This window comes from Marmota flaviventris, chromosome 1, assembly GCF_047511675.1.
Source record: "Marmota flaviventris isolate mMarFla1 chromosome 1, mMarFla1.hap1, whole genome shotgun sequence".
Taxonomy (NCBI): domain Eukaryota; kingdom Metazoa; phylum Chordata; class Mammalia; order Rodentia; family Sciuridae; genus Marmota; species Marmota flaviventris.
In genome coordinates, this window is record NC_092498.1 from 105,132,746 (window position 1) to 105,142,630 (window position 9,885).

Below are 9,885 nucleotides of genomic sequence, written 5' to 3' on the forward strand. Positions count from 1 at the left end.
CTTATTCTACATAGATTCTGTGAGTTAACTTAATCCCTAATCCATTATTCTTGAAATAGAAAATAATTTTCTTAAGGTACACACATCCATACTTTCAAGGTCCTTATTCACACATATATAACTGTGGTCATATTATATGCCTATCTATATTCTTTAAATGCTGATGAGAAAAAAATGAAGACAGGTATCCTGAAAGTCTCAAGTATGGCTTTGATTTCGCAGGAATTAGGTATTAAACTAAAGTACAATGATAAAAATTATTTTATAAATTTTTAAGTCATCATAAGCCTCTTTCAACTTTGTATTAAGATATAGATAGCATGCACACAGAAATACACAAATAATAATTGTATAGCACAATGAACCTTCCTAGAATGAACATATCCATGCACCTCACCCAGAACTATAAGTAGAGCCTCCTCAGTGCTGTGGACTCTAATTGCACTCCTGCCCCCCTGCATGCAGATGTTGAAGCACTCCCCCAACCGTGTGACTATATTTGAAGACAGAATCTGTAAATGGCCATAAGGGATGTGCAGGATCTTTAGGGTCTAATTAAGGTTAAATGAGTTCATCTGAGTGGGCCCTAAATGGATAGGGCTGATGTCCTTAGAGGAAGGGGAAGAGGACGAGTCCAGAGCACTTTGTCTCTGTGCACACAAAAGAAGGGCCACACGAGGACACAAGCAGTTGGTGGCTGTCTGCAAGGCAGGAAAGGAGTCCTCACCAGAGATTAAATCAACTGAAACCTTGATCTCTGCTCCAAAACTCTAAGAAAATTAATTTCTTCTGTTAAACTCTTCCAGTCTCTGGTTTTTAAAATCATAGCTCACATAGATGAATATACCCGGTCCATCAGAAAGCCCTCTCATATCTATGTCTTTTACCTCTGAAGGTAACAGCTCTCCTGAGCTCTATCCCAACTAGGTGTGCTCAGTTTTGCCATGTACCTAGGTGGTACTCCGGTGTGTATGTGCTCTGTCTGCCTTTCCTCAGCATATGCTTGTAAGTCATTTCTCCGCTGTGTGTTGTTGTGTTTTCAATCATTCTCATGAGGTTATATCCTCATGACTCTCTAATCTCCCACCATGTGGATATAACCCAGGTGCCTATTCTAATATCGATGGGCATTTGGGACTAGGACAATTCTGTAACAAATATTCTTAAGCAATGCTACTATGGACATTCTCATACATGATTTGTTGATGAACATCTATATGCATGTCATTTAGGTATATTTCCAAGAGAGGAATTGCTGAGACATATGTACATATTTAACTGCAGCAGATTTTGCCAAGCAGTTTTATAAAGCAGTTGTAATTAGAACCTTTTCACATTCAACTTTTTTTTTTTTTTTGGTGGATTTAAGGATAAAATGCAGGGTCTCATGCATGCTAGGCAAATGCTCTACCACTAAGTGACATCACCAACCTTCACACTCAACCTTTTAAAAAAGTACTAAAGGAAAAAGGGGTTGCTTAAATAATTTGAGCTAGAACACAAGGCTGTAAGTTGAAAGCAACAGGGGAAGATCTGTGTCGCAATTTAGGAAAGATTGGTGACTGCTCCCAGAACATCAATTCTCTCAGCACCTTGGTTCACCTACTGGCTCTGAACTAGTCTCCATCAACTGAAAAGCACAATTCCTTGCCCAGGTCTATAAGGAATGTCTAAGAAGATAACCTTAAAGTCTGGAAATGATGTGATTCATATTTAGATACGAGTATTTCCTTAAATTTTACTTAATTATGTTCAACTATCATTAAACAGATTACTTAATGTTTTTTGAGTTACTTGATGAAATGTTGTACAAATTTACTCTTTACTGATCTGCTCTTGAGTTATAATGTCAGTTGAGCTTTGCAAACCTACAGCTTCAATACACAGGGAGACTTAGAATGAGTCACCCAATTCCTTAACAGAAGTTCTAAGTGCCTCACCTCCCCCAAAGTAGCTAAGAGAGTTTTCCTCACTCTTACTTCCAGAAAGTATGTTCTTGAAATCATTCAATCCTTTAATTATTACTGGTCATATAGGAAGTGGTAGAGCCCACTATCTAAAGAAAGGTATTCAAAGGTTAATTATGGTCTCTGCTAGAGGACTGGTTTGATTAAAATTATTATATTATAATATTTATCAAAGATTAATTCAGCATTTTTTTAAACACAGTTTTGTTTCTATGCAAGTGCTTTATTGGTACTATTGGGATGGTTATTTCATCATTTTCAGTTTTCTTGTCCCATCAGGCAGCATAATTGGCTCATCCAAGTGGACAGGGCTTCCCTGCAAACTCTGTCCAGGCACTATGTAATGTTTACTAGGGGAAACTCAATTATTAGCCCAAAATGTGTATCCACTATCAAGCTGTTTAGTCAATTCTCATCTGAGAGTGTAACAAACACCACTCTATAGCTAGCACTTTCTGTCCAGCATTGAGCTCTGTATACCACGGAGACTGGATAGTTAGGCCTTCAGTGAAAATTGAGTCATCTCTAAGGTTTAAATTACTGCTGCTGAGGTTCATTTTTTAAAAATATGGCTTCTCTTTCATAGTCCTTGTCTCCAGACTTCTGTAATTAATCTAAATACCACTGACATAGAAAGAAGAGAGCATTCCACAGGAAACATGGTGACTGATAGAAACTGGAAATGATTTTCTCTAAAAGGAAGTAACAACATCTGTTCAGTTATTTTCCAGGTAAACAGGGCACAAACTTCACACATGACATGTACAACATAAGCTCTTACAGAAACCATTCTGTGAAGTTACATACCCATTTCCATCAGGGTTTTCATGCTCTGAGAGCAAAACATTAAAACTTGCACTGCTGCCAGTTTCTTCTGAATGACCTCGAAAAAACCGTGCACCCCTTCTCATTTTTGTTCTGCCATTCATCTTCCCCCACCAAGTAGCATAGAGCTCATGGAATGAAAGATACCATTTGTTGTCTCTTTCCTATTTTATGGAAAAAATGAAGCTACCCATAATAGTTTTTGGTTTGTTTTAGGTCTTCTTACTTCACAGGTATTTCTCCTTCAAGGGGGAAACTGTGAGTAAGCAAATTTTGAAAAGCCTGTGACTCTTCTATTGCATCACTCTCTGTGACACCTCATAAAGATAGACAGGCCACCACGCCCATCTAGGTGCTATATACACAGTCACCTCTCTGCTTCCCATTTTTTATTGTACCATATTTGAAATCCACTGAGAAACCTAAAGGTTCCCCCATGTACCTGCTATTTTGCTATAGCAAATCTGGATATTTTGCTATTTACTTCAGTACTTAAAAATATAGAAGAAATACAATGGAAGACCCCCCCACCAAATATACCCCAGTCTCACATCTTTCCTTTTTTCCCCACAGATAACTCCAACCTGAAAATTGATATACTCCACTCTCATGTGTTTTGTGATATTTTACAACATAAATATATATCCACAAATGATAAAATTTTTTCATGTTGGACTTAAAATATATAATATGCTACTCCGTTTTTTTCAACATTATATATCTTGAGATATATTAGCCTAGGTTATTCCTTTTACCTGCTCTTTGTGTTTCATCACATATAAATCATAATTCATTTACACCTTTCCTACTAATCATTTACACTTAGGTCATAATGCTCAGTGCATTGTTTTGTATATACCTAGGAATGGAATTGCTAGATGAAAAGATTAGTTAGCTTATTTGGGGTATATAATTCTAGAGTGATAGCTATTTTACTCTCAGCAGTTAATGACATCTGTTTTAAAAGTGAATTTTTTGGAGTGATGTCAACAAGATGACAGAAGAGGGCCTCTGCTTGTATCTCCCCTTAGCAACAATAATTTGGTAGATATTGTGAGGAAAAAGGTTTATATGGGAGCTCTGAGATCCAAGTGGGAAGCTGTGAAACCCCAATGGAACCTTAGACTGAGGAGGGTTATTCTGAAAAGGCAGACCCATGCACAGGTGGCAAGATCATGGAACATGGCCCCAGTTAAAGATCTAGAAACAGCCCTTCCTCCCTTGGTTTTGATATAGCCTCTTGGTCTACTATGTGGGAAGAGTCACACCCACCCATGCCTAGAATCATAGACCTGCTGACTCAGTCCCACATGTGGACATCAAAGTAGCTTATGACCCACTTAAAGCACCTCCCATAGTTCTGCCCACACAAGAACAATGCAGTAGACACACCTACCTACATGCCTGACATAGGCATGGCAGTCATTCAAATACAGATCCTGAAGTATCTATGCAACCCAGCTCTAGACCCCCTCAGCCATGATCTGGGAGTCATTCAGGTTGCCCAGACAACCAGAAAGAGACATGTTCACTCATGTCTCCAGGGGCAGGCCACTGAGTTTATTCCCATAGAATATACTAACAAAGGTATGCAACTGTGCTCCAATCTATCTCAGCTGAGTTTTGAGGGTAGTTATGTCCACCTAACAATTCAATGGGAGATGAACTCATCTGTACATCCAAAGGCTGAGCTGCTGATATTGGCTCCAGCTGTAAACCCTGAAGCAGTCCTGTGACTTGCTTCCAGCCCACTCAGGCATGACCTAGGGACAGTTATGCTTGTTCAGGAACCTGTTCAATGAGCCAGCATAATCCCTCCCAGGCACTCAGCAGGAATCACATCTGCCCATGAACCTGGTAACAGACCTGAATCTGCAGATACAATTCCGGTCCTGATGTGGACCCTGGTCCCAGTAAAATCCCTATTTAACAAGGTCCTAGAGGCATTCATATTGACCCAGGAACCAGGTACCCACATCCCTCATAACAGGTATGACAAGTGAAGACTTGGAAGTATGTTATTTGATTGCAACCTGCTTGGCCATAATACTGGATGCATTCCCATTAGCCTGAGGGTCTGACAGAATAAGGTCTTTACCTACTGAAACCATTCTGAAAAACTGGAAAAGCTGTTTGCTGTCTCAACGATGCAGACACCTCTGAAAGGATGATAAAGACGCAGGCAAGCATAACATCATCAGAGGAGATTAATAAACTCCAATAACTGACCCTAAAAAATTAAGATATACAAATGGAGATGGAGAATTCAAAATAATCATTTTAAAGAAGCTCAATGAGATGAAAGATAACACAGACAGATAACTAAACAAAATTAAGAAAATAATGCATGAGCAAAAGAAGAAACTTGATAAAGTAACATATACAAAAAAATATACAACTAATCAGAAACACTTGAGCAAAAGAATACCATGACATACTGAAAAGTTCCACAGAGAACTGCAACAGCAGACTCAATCATGTGGAAAAAGAATCAGTAAACTCAAAAACAGGTCACTTGATGTTAGTTAGAAGGGGAAAAGGGAAAGAAAAAGAGTGAAGAAAGGGTAAAGTAGGACCTGTAATATGCCATAAAATGAATGAATATTTGCATTATGGGAATACCAAAGTAGAAGAGAGTGACAAAAATATAGAAAGATTATTTAAAGAAATAATTGTGGGAAATTTCCCAAATTTTGGCAGTGATATAAACAGATTCATGAAGCTTAAAGTTGCTAAGTAAGATAAACTCAAAGAAGATTATCTAGACACACATTATAATTGAATTGTCGAAAGTTAAAACAAAGATAGAATTTTTAAGCAGCAAGAGAAAAGTGACTTGTCACATACAATGGCCATCATAAGATTATTCACGGTGGTGACCTAAAAAAGAAAGAAAACTGTCACCCAGGAATTTTTATTTGGCAAAGCTTTCATTCAGAAATAAATGAGATAAAGACATTTCAGACAAATAGGAACTGAGAATGTCATCACTGCTTGTGATGCCATGTAAGGCTTGCCTTGCAAGAAATGCAAAAGGAAATATTCAAGCTAAGATAAAAGGTAAGTAACAAAATAAAAATATAAAACTGGTAAAAGAAAATACATAGTCAAATTCAGAATTCAGCAGCAATGAAAAGACAGTGGGCAAATCACTATTAACTCTAGTATAAAAGTTAAAAGATAGATGAAAAAACAAATATAGCTATGATAACTTGTTAATGAATACACAATATTAAAATGTATAAAGTATAATATTAACAGCATAAAAAAGATGTGAAGAAGACAAGTAAAAGTGGAGCTTCTGGGATGGGGATATAGCTCAGTTGGTAGAGTGCTTGCCTGGCATGCACAATTCCCTGGGTTCAATTGCCAGCACCACCAAAAAAAAAAAAAAAAAAAAAAATGGAGCTTTTGTATGTGGTTGAAGTTATCAGCTTAAGATAGACCATTAAAACTATAGTATGTTTTATGTAGACATCATGGTAATCACACACAAAATTAAGAAAATAATGAATGAGCAAAAGAAGAATTCTTCAATAGGATAAGAAATAAGAAAAACTGTATAGGTATGTAAAAGGTAATGAAAAAGGAACTTTAGCACACCATTACAAAAAAAAAAAATCAACAAATAAAAAAGCAAGACCAATGAGAAGACAGGAACAAAGAAACTATAAATCAGCAAGAAACAAATCAACAATGGCAATTATAAGTCCTTAAATCTTAATAACTAATATAAATATAAATGGATTAAAATCTCCAAGATACAGAATGGTTTAATTGGGAAAAATATATTACAAGGTCCAACTTGATGCTGTCTATGAGAAACTCACTTTAACTTTTATAGAATTAAAGAAAAAGAATAAAAAAAGATATTTCATGGAAATGGTAACTCAAAGAGCAGGGATTAATGCACACCTCATAGAAAAAAAAACAGACTTTCAGTCAAAAATCAGCCACTAGTGAAAAATAAAGTCACTGTACAAAGGCATGAATACTTCAATTGGATATAACAGATGTAAATATATACGCACATAATGTCAGAAAAATATAAATATATAAAGCAAATATTAATAGATTTGAAAAGACAAATAATAATGCAATAATATTAGGAAACTTCAAAACTATGCTTTCAGCAACAGATAGGTTATTTAGAGAAAATATCAATAAGGAAATGGAGGACTTGAATAACACTATGGATCAAACAGACATATAGAGACATAAACACTCCATCCAATAGTAGCAGAATACACAATCTTGAGAAGTCCTCTGGAGTTTTTAAGAAAATTCCTGGATAGAGCAGTCTTCAGGACAAATGATATGCCAGGCCAAAAAACAAACTGCAACAAATTTAAGATTGAAATCATGTCAAGTTTTTTTTCTGAACACAATGGTATGAAGTAGAAATTAACAACAAGATTAAAGCTAAAAAATGCATATACAACCTGAAAGTTGAAAAACATACTCTTTAACAACCAATAGGTTATAGAAGAAATTTTTAAAATATTTATTTTTAATTTGAATCTATCCCATTTATTGATTCTTGATTTTATTTCTTGTGCTTTAGGAATCTTGTTAAGGAAGTTGGGCCTAATCCAATGTGATGAAGATTTGGGCCTACTTTTTCCTCTATTAGGCGCAGGGTCTCTGGTCTAATTCCTAAGTTCTTAATCCACTTTAAGTTTTGTGCATGGTGAGAGATCCCTATCTCTTTATTTTCATTTTTCTGCATATGGATTTCCAGTTCTCCCAGCACCATTTGTTGAAGAGGCTATCTTTTCACCAATGTATGTTTTTGGCACCTTTATCTAGTATGAGATAACTATATTTATGTGGGTTTGTCTCTGTGTTTTCTATTCTGTACCATTGGTCTACATGTCAATTTTGTTGTCAATACTATGCTGTTTTTGTTACTATAGCTTTGTATAGTTTAAGGTCTGGTATTGTGAAATTAAAAATCTCTTCTCAGCAAAAGAAACAATCAATGAGGTGAAGAAATTTATAGAATCAGAATGGAATGCCAGTTTCCAGTGATGGAGCAGTGTGGGAAAGTGGGAATGGGAAGATGTGTCAAAAGGTACAAAGTTTCAGTTACAGGATGAATGAGTTATTGGAATCTAATGTACAGTAAGTTGACTAAAGCTCACTCTATTTTATTGTATACTTGAAGTCTAATAGATCTTAAGTGTTCTTATCATCACACACTAAAAAAGATAATTATATGAGATGATGGATATGGTAATTAGCTTGATTGTGGCAATCATTTCAAATTTTATACATATATTGAATTATCACATTGTACAACTTGAATATATAGAATTTTTATTTGTCAATTATACTTCAATAAAATTGGAAAAATTAAAATGTGCCATTTTCTTCTTAAAAGTTTTGACTAAAGAAAAAGGGCATTATGGTTTTTTTTTTTTTTTTTTTTTTTTATTTTGGTACTGGGGATTGAATGCAGGAGCACTTAATCACTCAGCCACATCCCCAGCCCTATTTTGTATTTTTTAGAGACATGGTCTCAGTGAGTTGCTAATGCTAAGCACCTCGTCATTGCTGAGGCTGGCTTTGTCTCAGCCTCTGGAGCCGCTGCATTACAGGCATGTGCCACCATGCCTTGCATTAGAGTTTTAAACACAATTCAGGCCAAATAGAAAGTAGTGACAGGAGCTTAAAGCAATCCAGTCTCCCTTCATGCTTCTGAGACAATGATCCTTTTTCATTGACTAGGTTGACAACCCAAAGTGCTATATAATATTGAAATAAATAAATGCATGTCAAAAAAGGAAGAGTGTGAAAACCTGGTATTTCTGCACAATCTAGAGGGAATGAACGGAAGCACTAAGGTGAGAGTCAGGGCAGGGATTGTTCCAGAGCCTTTTAGCTATTTGGGATTGGAATAAATGGTAACAGAGGCAAGCATAAGTAGAGAATGAAAAGTACAAAATAAAGACAAATTTAAATAATCCAGCTTCCTCCAACAACAGGGGTAAACCAATTGACGCCAGGTAGAAAGAAATGGCCAGAGGACTTTGTAAAATTAGAATTTGTGAGTAAATACATTTTTTTTTCTTAAAATGCTCATTATCAGGAAATATTATATATATAAGGATATCTCATTATCAGGAGATATCTACATATATCTATAAGTAAAATTGAGCATGAAGTGAGATTATATTTGAGGGTGTGTGTGTTAGATCCTTCTAAATCCTGAGGGATATTATGTGATAGAAAGACATATGAAAAAGTTTAGGAAATAAAGACATAGAGATTTTTTTTTTTACTATAAATGGATTATCCTTATTTCATGTTTTCTTCTGGTTGGCATCATTACCTAGATTCTTATTTGCCTGGCATCAGCAAATACCTATAGTTTCAATAACACTCCAAAGGTCAAAGCTTTCTTCTTCAGTCTGTGATTTCAGCTAGAATGGAAGTGTGTCAGCTTGGATAAATGCTGCACTCTCTTATTAACCCAAGTGAGAAACAGATACTCTATAGTCATGACAGTTCTAGTTACTAAAATCAGTTATTTTTAAAAATAAGCTCTCTTGTCTGTATAACTCTTATCCAGATAATGTTTGATTTACAGAAATGGAAGCACTTGTTATGCTTGGTGATAACTTGAGTGCCTCTCTATACAGTGGAATAAACTTGTCATTGCAGTAGGAAGTCTTTTTTAAAATCTTGTATTACTAATTTCATTTTAATTATTTCTTGTTTTTTATTGATTTTTTTAAGTACATGACAGAATAATGTATTTTGAAATATATAAACATGAATATAACTTATTCTAACTAGGATCCAACTCTTATGGTTGAGAACATGATATGGAGTTACACTGGTGGTGTATTCATAAATAAATATAGGAAAGTTATGTCCAATTCATTCTAGTCTTTCCTATTCCCATCCCCTCTCCCTTCCCTTCATTCCCTTATGTCTAATCCAATGAATACGAAGTCTTGATTACCTACATGAGGGGGTCAGCTGAAGCTCCCTAGAATTCATTACAATATTATATCAGATTAATATTGTAATTAATGTACAATATTAATATTGTACACAATGTTAATAATTAATATTGTTATATAAT

The 9,885-nt window shown here is 35.4% G+C and overlaps 1 protein-coding gene across 3 annotated transcripts in view; it reads right to left on the minus strand.

Annotated features, from left to right (window-relative positions):
• The window catches only part of Sun3 (Sad1 and UNC84 domain containing 3), an 86,389-nt gene that overhangs the window by 33,702 nt on the left and 42,802 nt on the right, over window positions 1-9,885 (minus strand). The gene's annotated exons all lie outside the window — the stretch shown is intronic.